General features: G+C 43.2%; 1 pseudogene; it reads left to right on the top strand.

The window, feature by feature from the left end:
- The first annotated feature begins 4,404 nt into the window (after window positions 1-4,404).
- LOC148148628 (putative G protein-coupled receptor 139) lies at window positions 4,405-10,428 on the top strand (annotated as a pseudogene).
- Window positions 10,429-14,867: the final 4,439 nt, after the last annotated feature.

Raw genomic sequence — 14,867 nt, 5'->3', positions numbered from 1 at the left:
ATGCAGTTTGTGTGGTTACTGTCTGTGGAATGTATACGAGTATAAACGGTTTAGCATTAAGGATGCTTTAAAGTAAAGCCACCTTTGGATATGGATGGTTCATTTTTCTTTAAGGGGGGGGATGCTGTAATGAGGCTGCTCCTTTAACAAGACTATGTTGTTCTTAGCTTCTTTTTGAGAAGTTTTGAAAAGCACAGGTTTCCAAAAGTCTCAGCTCAGTTGGGTTTTAGGGCCAGTTTGATGATACCTAACAGATACTGTCTCAGGCAAAAGGCTTTCGGGTTTTAAAAAAACACTTGTACAGTGAAAGGGATGTGTCGAGTTCTCCCAGCTCAGCAGACCCCTGGTTTGGTTGGGTCAGTAAGCAGTAACGTTGTGAAGCTGCTGGACCGAAGTGAAGCAGCTCCATGCTGACCTTCTCTCTCTGATTTCTCTCCTGGAAGACCCTGTTGGATTTTATCTTTTGTGCCCAGGGGTGTTTAGAGGATTTTTTATAAGTATTTGCAACAGCATCATTATGTTGGGATGATAATTGACTTTTTGGTTCGGTTATTAGTCAGTATTCTATTTTTGTTTGTGTTTTATTTGGCAATCTTGGAAATAAATTCTGTTTTCTTTAAAACTAAGAGGTTGGGTCAGCTGCATCCCTCCTGGAATATCCACGTTACACTTGCTTAAAGCAACTGGTAAAAGACAGGGTCTGGATTACTTACATGAACTGTTTTGAGCAGGTCTGGCCTGGACCATAACACCTGAGCTGAAGGAAATGTCTAACAGTGCATGGAGAAGGTCAGTGACAGACTGTGCTCTGCAAGTGTAAGTACCACTATCTTCTCTCTGCTACCTCACACTCACAGGTCAGGGTCAGCCCTCCCTCTAACTGTACCATTGAACATGCCTCTCACCAAGACTCATGGACGACAACTCTCACTGTTGTATGTATCATGGCCACTCATCGACTCTTACCCACCGCATCCTCCCAGACTATACATTATTCCCACCCTCTGTGCTTCCTACTCACTCACTGGGGACTCACCATCTCTCCTGCTCATGCATCACCATGAGTTTCTCGTACCTTCACTTCCATCAGACCCAATCCTCCCTTTGTCCCATTGGCAGGAATGAGATCTCTCATGGCCAGGTGGCCAATGCTGGGTGGTGGGGATGGGGATCCTCTCCCCATTTGAGGAAAATGTGTTCGCGTTTAATGGAGAGGAGGGGAACTGCTCAGCTGGGGAAGTGCAACTGTGCAAGAGAGTTATATTGTGCTGCTCTCCTGACCCATTCACTCATTCTTTTCTGAACAGGCATTGAGTCCTTTTACACAACTCATTCTCAGTCTCCTCTTACATGGACAATAATGGGATCCAGGGATTCACTGAGAAACCACCCAGATCCCTGTGGATCTCAGAGCTGTTCACCCACTCTCCATTTAGATCATGAGGTTGTTTTTTATTCTTTCTTCCAAAATGGACAATTTCCCAATGTCCCACATTGTACTCCATTTGCCAGATCTTTGTCACTTAGCCCCTGATATCATTTTGTAGGCTCCTTATATACTCTTCACAACTCACTTTCCTGTCTATCTTTGTGTCATCAGTAAATTTACATCCATACCTGCGATCCCTCCATCCAAATCATTTCTGTAAATTGGAAAGAGTTGAGAGCCCAGCACTGACCCCTGTGACATACCGCTGTCATATCCTGTCAGGCTGAAAAAGACCCACTTATTCCTACTGTCTGCTCCTGATCACCAGCCAATCTTCTATCCAGGTCACTACATTACCCCCAACACCATGAGCTTTTCTTTACTGCAATAACATTTGATGTGGCACCTTATCAAATACCCTCAAGATTCACTGCCCTTCTGCAGCCTTTGTGTCCCATTTCCCCGTCTGCCGCTCCTCCCTGTACATTCAGATGTGGGTCCTGATTGCTGACACCACGGGCTCCTCTCCTGCCTGAGCAGCTGCCTGGTCTCTGCCGGTCCCTCCGAGTGCCAGCGGCCTGGGGCATTTCTTCCTCAGCCAGCTGCGGAGCTGTGGCAGTGAGGTGCTCACTAGCTTGTGCTCCCACACTCTCTAAGGCTAACCTTCCCACCGAGGTCTCAGGGTCAGAGCCTGTGGGGTTTACAAAAGGCAGCCTTAGTGACCCTTCCTCTGAGGCCTCAGGGGGCAAGGTGGTGGCTTCTACAGGAGCTGGGCCTGTCTCTGCAGTCCCCACACTGAGGCTGGATTTAGCTGCAAGACATAGAGAGAGAGAGTGACAGTGTCATGGCCACTGGTTGGAAATGGTGTGCTCTGAATGAAACCAACAATGCACTTCACGGGAGAGTGGGAGAAAAGCACAGCACAAGCTTGAGGAACAAACCCTCACTTTCCTCTTTACCGCCTTAAGGACTCAATACTGATTTCCACAACTCAGACCTTGACTTTATGATGGATCTGGGTAGGTTACTCTTCGGAGGGTCGGTGTGGACTTGTTGGGCCGATGGGCCTGTTTCCACACTGTAGGGAATCTAATCTATCTAATCATGTCTCTTCTGCATTTTTCTTTAATTCCTGCAATCTCTTACATTTTCTTACATTCTCAGCTGCATTAGGCACACAGCTTTCTTGTTTGTGTCTTATTTGTGTTGCTCTGAGTAGAGTGGAACCACCCACTTATTTTCACACTTTAATTTCTATGCATTTTACACCTTTTCTTTTCCTCATTCAACACCATTAATAATGGTCTTGTCTTTTACATGGGGTCTCAGCAATATCTCCCCCATCTTCTCCCTCTGTCAAAACAGTAAAATAACCCATTTTCACGCCCCTTTCAGCTCTGAGTTGAAGCATTATCTCTGTTTCCCTCTACAAGGATGCTGCTTGATCTGCTGAGTCTCTGCAGCATTCTGTGTTTGTTTCAGTTTTGCAGCATCAGCAATATTTTGTTTTAACTGAACTTCTGATGTCTGATCCTATCCTCCTCACCGTTCACTGTCTTTCTGTCTAACCTTGAAATCTTCTCCTTCCTATGTAACATATTTGTCTATGTCATTTATGCATGTATTACAAAGATCAGTGTTCCTAACACTAGCCATGAGGGAAGAAGAATAATGTATCTTCCTGCAGTCTGTCTACCTTCTCATCAACCTGTCTCAGGGATGTTATTACTCATCTCTGGAACAGTCGGGATTTGAACCCAGGATCTCTTGCCTGGGATAAGATCACTGCACCAGAAGAGCCCTCTCCCTGCAGCTAATCATTACGTGCACAGCATTTCTCTCTGAGGTATGTCCCTCAGCCAATGGCATTCCACCTTCAATCGCATGTTTACATTTTCCTAAATAAGTCAATTAAATAGCATCTCTCCTTTTGAAAGTCTACATATGTAACATGAAATATGTGAAACTCAGCTAATTCCAGTTACTTTATCTAAGAACTCCATCAAGTCTTTAATACCTGTCATTTGTTAAATTCTTCTTCAAAGAACAAAGCCACAATTTATCTTGGATCATCAGGCTGCACTATTTGCAAACTTCCATGCCTCTTGGCCCACTCCCATTTTTTCATCGCTCCTTTACTCAGCAACCCTCACACATTGTTGCGGCTGTACAGGACATTGGTTAGGCCACTGTTGGAATATTGCGTTCAATTCTGGTCTCCTTCCTATCAGAAAGATGTTATGGAACAGGCTGGGGCTGTTTTCCCTGGAGCGCCAGAGGCTGAGGGGTGACCTTATATAGGTTTACAAAATTGTGAGGGGCATGGATAGGATAAATAGGCAAAGTCTTTTCCCTGGAGTCGTGGAGTCCAGAACTAGAGGGCATAGGTTTAGGGTGAGAGGGGAAAGGTATAAAAGAGACCTAAGGGGCAACTTTTTCACGCAGAGGGTGATACGTGTTTGGAATAAGCTGGCAGAGGATGTGGTGGAGGCTGGTACAATTGCAACATTTAAGAGGCATCTGGATAAGTATATGAATAGGAAGGGTTTGGAGGGATATGGGCTGGGTGCTGGCAGGTGGGACTAGATTAGGTTGGGATATCTGGTCAGCATGGACGGATTGGACTGAAGAGTCTGTTTCCATACTGTACATCTCTATGACTCTATGTCCCTAAATAACAAAGCCACAATTTATCTTGGATCATCAGGCTGCACTATTTGCAAATTTCTGTGCCTCTTGGCCCACTCCCATTTTATCATTGTTCCTTTACTCAGCAACCCTCACACATTCTATCCAGAATTTACATTTACAAAGTCTGGGACAAAGGCACTGGATTGACAGGAGTTCAATGACCCTGTTTGTTCAGTGACTGTAATTAATGTCAATCTCTGTGGGCCCTAACTGAGTCTCTGGGTGGATTCCTCCTTCTATTAATAAATGAGTCTCAGCTGCAACGTTCCTCGAAACGGGGAGAGATGACAGATCAGAATCTGAGGAGAGCAGACTGCAATGTTACCACAATGGGCAGGAGTCTCTCTGGGACAATTGACTATTTTTCTGCAAATTATCACCAAATGTATTTGAAACGTCGGATCCGATACATACTTTGGATTATTCAACACATTTACTATCCGACTCTCGCTGCTGTTGGTATTCCTAGTAAGTGTCTCTGTCTGGGTGGTAATTCTGTGAATCATGATGTAACTTTATTACAATTCTTGTCATTTCCTATTCCCCAACTTTCATCTTTTAGAATGGGTTTCCTACACTGACATGCACACACTCACTCTGCCTTTCCTGCAAGCACACCTTTCAGTTTATGGAGAGAATCTGTATTGCAGAATTATATTTTATTTTGCTCAAAAAATGCATAACCTATAATCAATCCATGTAAGATGCTGTAAATCTCACTTTAGAATTACAACCAGTCAGACAGACTTTAACCTCACACCTTTAATGCATTGTCTGAGCTGAGATGACACCTTTTGTTGGAGAATCTGAATTTATCTTGAGAATGTGACTTAAAAGGAGTTTGTGATTTACCTAATAATGAAGTGAAGTTAGGAAACCCATTCTAAAAAAATGAAAGACTTAATCTGAGATTGATTAAGATATTTGAGCCCCATGACACTGAAATCTTTTGCAAAAATTTCTGCATCTTATAGTCCTGCTCCATAACCACCTGATGAAGGAGCAGCGCTTCGAAAGCTAGTACGTCCAAGGAAACCTGTTGGATTATAACCTGGTGTTGTGTGATTTTTAACTTTGGAAACATTTCCAGGTTGAGTTCCTGTTGTCCCTGCTCTGCCCAACTGCCCAGTCCATTGATATCCTCCTGCAGGTTACAGATACCCTCCTCACTTTTTACCAGCCTTCCGAGTTTCATGCCATGTGTGAACCTCTTTATCATACTCCCCTGAATTTAAGTCTAAATCATTCATCTACAAAACAGACAGCAAGCTCCCAGCACTGTGCTCTGTGAAACCCCACTGAAATCAGACTTTGTGTCACAGAAACATTCCTTAACCATTCCCCTCTCCCTCCTGCCTCTCAGCCAGTTTTACATCCAGCAGGTCACTTTACCTGGGATCCCATTGGCTCTTACTGTCTGACCAATCTGCGTGAGGACCTTTACCAAAAGCCTTGCTGAAGTCCATGTAGACCACATCAAATGCACTGCCCTCATCAACACGCCAGGTTACCACCTCAAAAGGTTATCAAACACAAACTTCCTGTAACAAACCCTGTATCTGAGTAATTATTCTCTCTTCAGGTGCAGATATAGTCTCCCTGCCCTGTCCTTTTGGTCCCCTTTGTTGATGTATTTCTCTTGCAGCTGCGAGACTGAAAGGGAACCGAGATTGTCGAGCTTGCTGTTCTGAAACCACGTTGGGAATTGGGGGCAGATGCCTTAAGCCAGTGTCTGCAGCCTGACAAGGCCACATGGGGAAATCCTTTTCCAATGCAGGGAGGCTTAGCAGGGAGACACCTCGACAGTTATGGCAATCTCTGCAGTTGCTCTTGTTCATGTACAGGGTCACAATCCTTGCATCACACACTCCCTGTGGAAATGCACCCTCCTCCAGAAGAAACAGAGAGGTTAGTGCAGAAGCTGCAGGAGTGGGGGTTTCTGTGCTTGATGAGGACTGGGAAAAGTGACTGGAGCTTTGTCCATGAGTGTGTGTCAATAGCTTTGCTAAAGCCCTCCACTGTTGGTTTGATTCCCAGCTCTGAGGTAACAGGGAGGCTTTTTAATGGTGTCTAGAGCTTCCTCAGTGACAATGTTCTCCCTGCGTTATAGCTCAAGGCGAGGATCTCCCCATCTCTCCAACTATTTGTTACAGAGGGTGATGATCTCTCCTGTCTTTGTTTCAGGTCGAGCTGTTTCTTTTCCTCATGCATCTTTCCCCTTTCCCATCCCTTCATCCATACATTTCCCTGTGACGAAGTAGCTGTGGATATTCCTGCAGAGTTAGGAATGTTATTATTGGATCGTTGCTCAGCATTCTCTTGGACTGTACTTCAAATGGTTCTTTCTGAATTCTCACTCAGATCTCTCTTGTAATCGATGAGAGTGGAACTTTTGCCTTCAATGACAGGCTCTATCACAGTAATGTTAGCCTCAAACCTGTCTGTGATGTTCCAGTGTTGCTCCTTGTCTGTTCAGGGTGTGGTTTTATAGATGATGATGTCTCACAGAATGTGCCATTTCACTTCTGCTCTCTGAGTGGGAATGCTGCAAAGTGTCTTTTAGTCAAGTTGTGGAAAAGTTGCTTTTAAATTGAGAAAACAGTGTGTCTGAGGGCAGTGTTTCTGCTTTGAATGAAAAAGACCTTCAAGAGCTGTATAGTTAATTTGATCCATATCAGAGAGATGGGTGTCTCAAAGCACAAAATATTTCTGTTTTTCAGCTCCTCCTGAGTGTTCCCTTTTGGTTTTCAGGGCTGCCCTTCCATTCTCGCTAACTCCTTTATTAATTGATGCAGTCACCGTGTGGCATTACCTTCTGTGTTTGTCTTCATGGATATTTTCATTCATAAACAGATCTCAGGAAACTTATTAATATTATCAATAACCACAGTGTTAACCCACAATAAAGCCACAATATTTCGGGAAAACATTCATTTCCTGGATGGATGCTGTAGTCAAATTGACACTAAACAAAAGGCATAAGTTTGCAAAATGTTTTTTCCCAAAATAAGTGACACATAATTCACGGGACACAAAAAGCTACAACAATAAACATGCTTCCTGCAGACTGAAGGAGTGACCGTTCATGTGTTTCCACACATAGTCACAAAGTTGGAACAGTTTTTAAACCAATTTGTTGCTACCTACTTTTACTGAGATGTGAGAACATAAATATTTATTTGTTTATTTATTATTCAATCAAATAAAAATATCAGATGTCAATTTCTGATTTAAATATAACAATTGGCTCCATCTACATGACAATATAATCTACTGAAATTCTCCCAAAGAGAAGGCCACATACGCTCAGGGACTAAAGCTAGAAATACAGTCTACTTGCAAGCAATTCATCAGCTCAGTGACTTTGTCTTACCCTCATTCCTAGTTCGTGGCGGTTTCTTTTGTTAACAGATCTGAATCCAATCTCTGTTGTTTGCAAAGTCCCCTGTCTCCCACTTCACTTGCAACCTCTCTCTCTCGACCACCCCCTTGAAGTTTTTATTCTCTTCCTCTCTCTCTCTTTCCAATCTTGCTCTCTCTCTATCTCTCTGTCTCTCTCTCTCTCTCTCCCTCCCACTGTCTTGCAGTGTCAATCTCTTGCTTCCACCCCCCTCCTTCCTGTCTAACCTGTTATCATGTGACCTCTCCATGTTCCCTCTCCCACTGGGTTCCCATTGTCCCCTGAGACCCATTGTAGCCTCCCCATAACATCCCAATCCCCTCAAGGCCTCATTGTCTCCTCCCAGGTTCCTTGCAGTTTCCTTCTTGCCTTTACACCACCCCTTGACCTGTCTGCAATGACAGGCTTGGCTCCTCCCTCTGGCTCTCCCTACCAGATCTTTCCTCCATCCACCTGTTACTAGCCCACAGGCCACCTTCCCTCACAGAGAACCTTCCTGTTTACACTTACCTTGCTGCATGCTTCCCCCGCCTTCAATAGAGTGATAGAGTCATAGAGATGTACAGCATGGAAACAGACCATTCGTTCCAACCCATCCATGCCGACCAGATATCCCAACCCAATCTAGTCCCACCTGACAGCACCCGGCCCATATCCCTCCAAACCCTTCCTATTCAGAGACCCATCCAAATGCCTCTTAAATGTTGCAATTGTACCAGCCTCCACCACATCCTCTGGCAGCTCATTCCATACACGTACCACCCTCCGGGTGAAAAAGTTGCCCCTTAGGTCTTTTTTATATCTTTCCCCTCTCACCCTAAACCTATGCCCTCTACTTCTGGACTCCCCGACCCCAGGGAAAAGACTTTGTCTATTTATCCTATCCATGCCCCTCATAATTTTGTAAACCTCTATAAGGTCACCCCTCAGCCTACGATGCTCCAGGGAAAACAGCCCCAGCCTGTTCAGCCTCTCCCTATAGCTCAAATCCTCCAACCCTGGCAACATCTTTGTAAATCTTCTCTGAACTCTTTCAAGTTTCACAACATCTTTCCGATAGGAAGGAGACTAGGATTGCACGCAATATTCCAACAGTGGCCTAACCGATGTCTTGTACAGCCGCAACATGACCTTCCAACTCCTGTACTCAATACTCTGACCAATAAAGGAAAGCATACCAAACGCCTTCTTCACTATCCTATCTACCTGCGACTCCATTTTCAAGGAGCTATGAACCTGCACTCCAAGGTCTCTTTGTTCAGCAACACTCCCTAGGACCTTACCATTAAGTGTATATATCCAGCCAGATTTGCTTTCCCAAAATGCAGCACCTCACATTTATCTGAACTAAACTCCATCTGCCACTTCTCAGCCCATTGGCCCATCTCATCCAGATCCTGTTGTAATCTGAGGTAACCCTCTTGTTTCACTCTTGCATTCATCATTGATAGGCACATCAGTAAACCTATCAGCAGCACGGATGGCCATACATAGCCTGTGATTGATGGAGCAGCTGCTCTCCATTCTCACCCACTTCTGGTTACTCTCGGAACATGATAAACAGCACAACTGCTATCTCATCCAGCATTCTTTTGACAAGTGTTGGATGCATTTCATCTGAACCAGGGACATGTCAGCCATTGATTCTAAGAATTTCCTGAGCAACATTTCATCATGTAATTGTGTCTAATTCATCCCTTCCTTTCAACTTGTTATTCATACTCATTTCTAGAATGTTATTTGAAAGACAGGCACAAAATATATGTTCGATGAATCCACTGTTTCTTTATGTCCCATTATGATGTCATTACTGGATACAATAACACATTTGAAAATCTCAATACGCTCTGTAACTTATTAACTGTATCTATAATAAGGTGTAACTTTACGCTTGGCTTAACATAACGTGTTCTTGTTTATTTTCCTTTCTCATAGTTAACACAGTGACAATAGTGATTCTGTCACAGAGAAAGTGTGATCTTTCTAAATGTGTCACTCGCTACCTGGTGGCCATGGCAGCAGTGGATGTATTGCTTATCATTATGATCTGATATTGAGGCACATTCCAATTATTTATAGAAATGAATTTACATTTCTGCAGACCATCCCTGTGTGTAACATCCACGCCGTCCTGGTTTTTGCAGCTATGGACTGCTCTGTCTGGTTCACTGTCGCTTTCACCTTTGATCGATTTGTGGCCATTTGTTGTCAAAAGATGAAAGACAACTATTGCACTGAGAAAACAGCAGCCGTGGTTCTGGGAACAATAACTGTGCTCAGCTGTTTAAAGAACATTTCCTGGTATTTTATGTTAACACCTTGGTATAAGCTGAGGAACCAGCCCTGGTTTTGTTTGGCTAAAAGGTATGTTATGTTATCGCGAGTCTGGGGATCGATTGAGCTTATTCACTACATTCTGACCCCAGCACTCCCATTTGTTCTGGTTCTGCTGCTCAATGCTCTCACTGGGAGGTACATTTTAGTGGCCAGCAGAGCCCGCAGGAGACTCCAGTCTGACAGCAGGGGACAGCATTCCAAGGACCGACACTTGGAGAGCCGAAGGAAATCCATCATTTTAATGTTTGTTATCTCAGGGAATTTCATCCTGTTATGGTCAATGTTTGTGGTGTATTCTTCATGGAGACGATTGTATCGGTTGGGTTATAAGGCTGTAATTTTACATTACTTTGTACGAGATATAGGATTCATTCTTCAGCTCCTGAGTTGCTGCACAAACACGTGTATATATTCCGTGACCCAGACTAAGTTCAGAGAACAGCTGAAGAACATGATAAAACAGCCTTTTGCTCAATTAGTAATATTTATGAAACGATGCAATGGATTGATGTATTCTGGGATCACAATTGAACACTCCAGGCCCCTTGGGTCCGTGATAAAGACACAGTGAGGTCAGTTTGCTCTCCCTGATGTCTGTGAGACACACAGAGTAGGTTCAGTCAACACTCCCCATGATCCCTGAAACAGACACAGTACAATCGATCAGACCTTCCTGAATCAGTGAGACAAACACAATGCTTTCCCTGGGTAAATGACAAACGTTGGCTCCTATAGACACTGGGCATCACTCCTTATGTTGAATAAGAGTCAGATAAAATGGAAACAGACCCTTCAGTCTAACTCATCCACGCCAACCATCTTCCCAAGCTAAACTATTCCCACCTGCCCGCACTTGGCTCATATCCCTCCAAACCTTTCATATTCATGTACATATCGGAATGTCTTTTAACCCTTGTAACTGTACCTCCACCCACCACTGTCTCTGGCAGTTCATTCCACACATGAACCGCACTCTGTGTAAACAAATTACCCCTCATGTCCTTTTGAAATCTTTCTCCTCACACCTTAAAAGTATGCCCCCTAATTTTGATCTCCCCCCAAGAAAAGTCCATTGTCATTCACCTTGTCTACGTCCCTCATGATTTTATAAACCTCAATAACGTCACGCATCAACCTCCTGTGCTCCAGTGAAGAAAGGTCTCCGTCTCTCCAGTCTACTTTGATATCTCAAACACTCCATTCCCGGCAACACCCTGGTAAATCATTACTGAACCCTCTCCAGTTTAACAATATCCTTCCTGCAACAAGGCAACAGGAACTGCACACAGCCCTCCAGAAGGGACCTCACCAACATCCTGTACACAATCAATATAACGTCCCACACTCAGGAGCAGATATCCCTGTGCAAAGATCCTGAACTGCACTTAAAATAATCCAGCAAATATCTCTATAATTGTCAACACGGATGAAACTTTACGTGATTACAGTGCATAACAAAAAGCAAAATTATGATATAAAATGGCGACAGCAAATGTTACTGAAATCATTGCAGCAAATATTGTTTAACATGCTCACAACAAAGAACATTTAAACTGCTCACTCTGTGTAACATTTAAAAGACAGGGATGACAGTCACTGATGTGACCCCATCTGAACTCGCTCCTTCCTTCTCAGAGGCAATTCAGCATCAGCAGCAAATGCTGACTTTCCCGATGATACCCACATTGTGTGAATGAATGTCTGTGTAAACATTCTTGAAGAATTGACACAGATAAAAACTGATATAAGGCATCATAGTGATATTCAGCTCCATGTTTTAAACTTCGTGTACCACAAATAATACCTGATAAAATAAGAGCAAGTACTTGGTGAAATATTATTTGATAGTCATTTGATATTACAGAACTTGAGCATTGCTGGAAAAGACATTTTGTCAGAGCTTATGTTTTACACACATTAGGATAATTTGCAAGAATACAGTTGAACAGGAACATTTATACTCTACAAGGGAAGAGTGCTGATTGCTTGGCAAGTAGACTCTAATGGAGACATTGCTGTCAAAATGCACCAATCACTGATGATTGATAGTTGACCCCCAGGGTTTGTTTAAATTTTAAACCAAGTAGTTTGACTCTGATTAATTACAGCATTGCTCTATAAATAAAGAGACTGGGAATGGCTGTGTGCTTTTTGCTGAATTCGAACAGAGTTAATGAATGTTTCTACTCTTTTCATCTGCAAAGAACAGGTTTCTGTGTATTCAACTTTGTATCTTCCAGTATGCACAAGTATCCTACACTGTGAGCCCAACTGACAATCCTAACTTACATATAAACATATGAAATTGGAGCAAATATAGACTATTTGGCTCCTCAAGTCTATCTGTGTGCGTATGTGCAATGTTAAGTCCCACTAATGTCCCACCAAACTTCTAACTTAACATCAATGTATCTGTTTTATGGGATGGTGTTCAATTAAAAAAAAGATAAGCACTGCAGATGCTGGAAATCAGAAACAAAAGCAGAAATGGCTGGAAAAAACTCAGCAGGTCTGGCTGCATCTGTGGGGTGAAAACAGAATCATCGTTTTGGGTGAATGACCATTCTTAAAAACTGATTGCTGATGACAAAAGGTTAATATTTATGCTGAAGGTGGGCTGGGTAGGGAGCTGTGATAGGGCCCATGGAGGGAGAGAGAGAGAAAGAGAGAGAGAGAGAGAGAGAGAGAAAGCAATCAAAGGTCTGTGTAAAAGTCAGTCTGGGAGAGTGGATAGCTGCTAATGGGGATCATGACAGGCTGACACTGGGTTGCATGTGGTCGTATCCTGTTGGGAAGCGATGCCAAAGAGGATCAGCCAAAGACTGCTCCAAACCTTGCTTTCATGTGGGCCAGTCACCCATTTGCCCAGCTCAGTTTGGAGGCAATGTCAATGATACTCCGGCTTCCCCAGTGTGATACAACATTTTCATACTTTTCATGTTGCAATAATTACAAGCAACGTTGATGTCAGTGTTCCTTCTCCCTTAATCTATACTTCCAATCATGTGAAACACCTGATCAATGATGGACATCTCAATGGACAGCCTTAGGTTCACAAGATCTCAAGATATTTACCGGACATCGTTTTCATCGGGCTTTGGGTTCTCACAACATACCCCATTGATCTTCATTCCAAAGTTAACGGTTATAGTCTTTCTCAGACATGTCCCAGACTTGCATATCTCAAAGGGCGCCTCGAGTTCTGTTATTCATTGTAGTCATTGACATCCCTATTAAGTTCTGTTCCTCATCTTGTATTTCCCTTGGCTTCATCATCGGAGATACAAAGATTTGTTAGTTCCTACTAATTGCTGTAAGATTCATAATATTAGTTCTAGTATACATTCAGTTAGATGTGAAGTTGTATGTTCTCATCTGTTGCTAGAATTCCTTCGCTAATACGTGTTGAGCAGTTTCTCTCTCTCCATGTTATAACTGCCTATCACTTAAGCACCTTTTAAATTCTGTTATACAGTTTATTAACCTGATTACTTGACAAACAAAAGGATATTATTTCTTATTAATTGTTCTAAAAGTTGTACTATCATTTCCAATAAAGTTATTTGGTTAGACGTAGTGCTGGAATTCTTTCGCCATTGAGTTGCGAGCAGTTTCTGACCTACTTGACCTTGGATGGTCCGATAAACATGGCCCCTCTCTCTTACGGCGGCACTAGAGCTCATTCTAGTCACATCCTGTCATCTGGGAAGGAAGTTACTGACCCTACTCTAAATATTTCAACTCTAACTCTTTTCCCTAAGAAGGCAACATTTATGTCATTAATAAGACGACAAACTCAATCACACTCCATCAATGTGGGGTTATGTTTTTCTTTCTTGTGCAGGACTGGCAGCTCAATGTTCCAGTGTGTAAATGCATGAGGAAGGATAAAAGGGAAGGCAAGAGAGGATGGGGTGTTGTGTTTTTGATGAGGGAGAACATCGTGGCAGGACTCAGAGAGAGGACACTCTTCAGGGTTTGCCACTGAGTCTATATGGGGAGAACTGAGAAGTAAAAAGGGGGAGTTCACTTTGGTAGCATCGTACTCTCGGCCCCCCAGTAGTCAGCGGGAGATAGAGGAGCTGAAGCAACAACTGGGTTGGAACAGCAGAGGATATTAAGTTTCCTACCATCGACTGGGACTGCCACAGCTTTAAGGGCTTGGATGGAGAGAAATTTGTCAGGAGTGTTCAGGAAGAATTTCCCATGCAGTATTAGGTGGCCTGACCAGAGAAGGGGCAAAACATGACCTCCTCTTTGGAAATAAGGCAGGGCGAGTGACGGAAGTGTTCATAGGGAAGCACTTTGAAACCAATGACCACAATTCCATAAGTTTTAGAGTAACTAAGGAAAGTGTAGGTCTGGTCCATGAGTTAACTTCTAAATTGGGGCAAGGCCAGTTTTGATAGTATTTGATCAGAGCTTTCAAAAGAGTTTGGGGAAGGCTGTTTACAGGTCAAATGAAGTTTGGAAAATTGGGAGAGTTTCCGAACTGAGATAATAAAGAGTTCATGGCCAGTATAGAAGAGTGACGAGGAAGGTTGGCAAGAGTAGAGGGGCCTGAATGACTCGAGCTATTGAGGCCTTGATCAAGAAAAATAAGGAGAAGACTGATATGCCCAGGCAGCTGGGATGTAGTGAATTTCTTGAGGAGTATAGGGGGAATTGGAATGCACTTAAGAAATAAATCAGGAGGGCTCAAACGGGACACAAGATGGCTTTGGCAGAGAAGGTAAAGGAGAAGCCAAAGAGATTCAAAAAATACATGATGGACAAAAGAGTAACGAGAGACAGAATAGGATCGCTTAAAGGTGAACAAGTTCATCGATGTGATGAGCTACAAGAGATGGGTGAGATACTTAAATGAATATGTCTTGTCAGTATTCTCCATTGAGAATGCAGAGATGTTAGGGAACTTGGGGAAATAAATAGCGATGCCTTGAACAGAATCCACATTCCAGAAGAGGAGATGCTGGAAATCAAAAGATACATTAAGGTAGATGAATCCAG

This window comes from Chiloscyllium plagiosum, unplaced genomic scaffold (genome assembly GCF_037043375.1).
Source record: "Chiloscyllium plagiosum isolate Xiang-an unplaced genomic scaffold, Cpla_swu_hap1 HiC_scaffold_12, whole genome shotgun sequence".
Taxonomy (NCBI): domain Eukaryota; kingdom Metazoa; phylum Chordata; class Chondrichthyes; order Orectolobiformes; family Hemiscylliidae; genus Chiloscyllium; species Chiloscyllium plagiosum.
The sequence above is the reverse complement of the archived record's forward strand: the minus strand, read 5'-3'. Positions and strand labels throughout refer to the sequence as shown.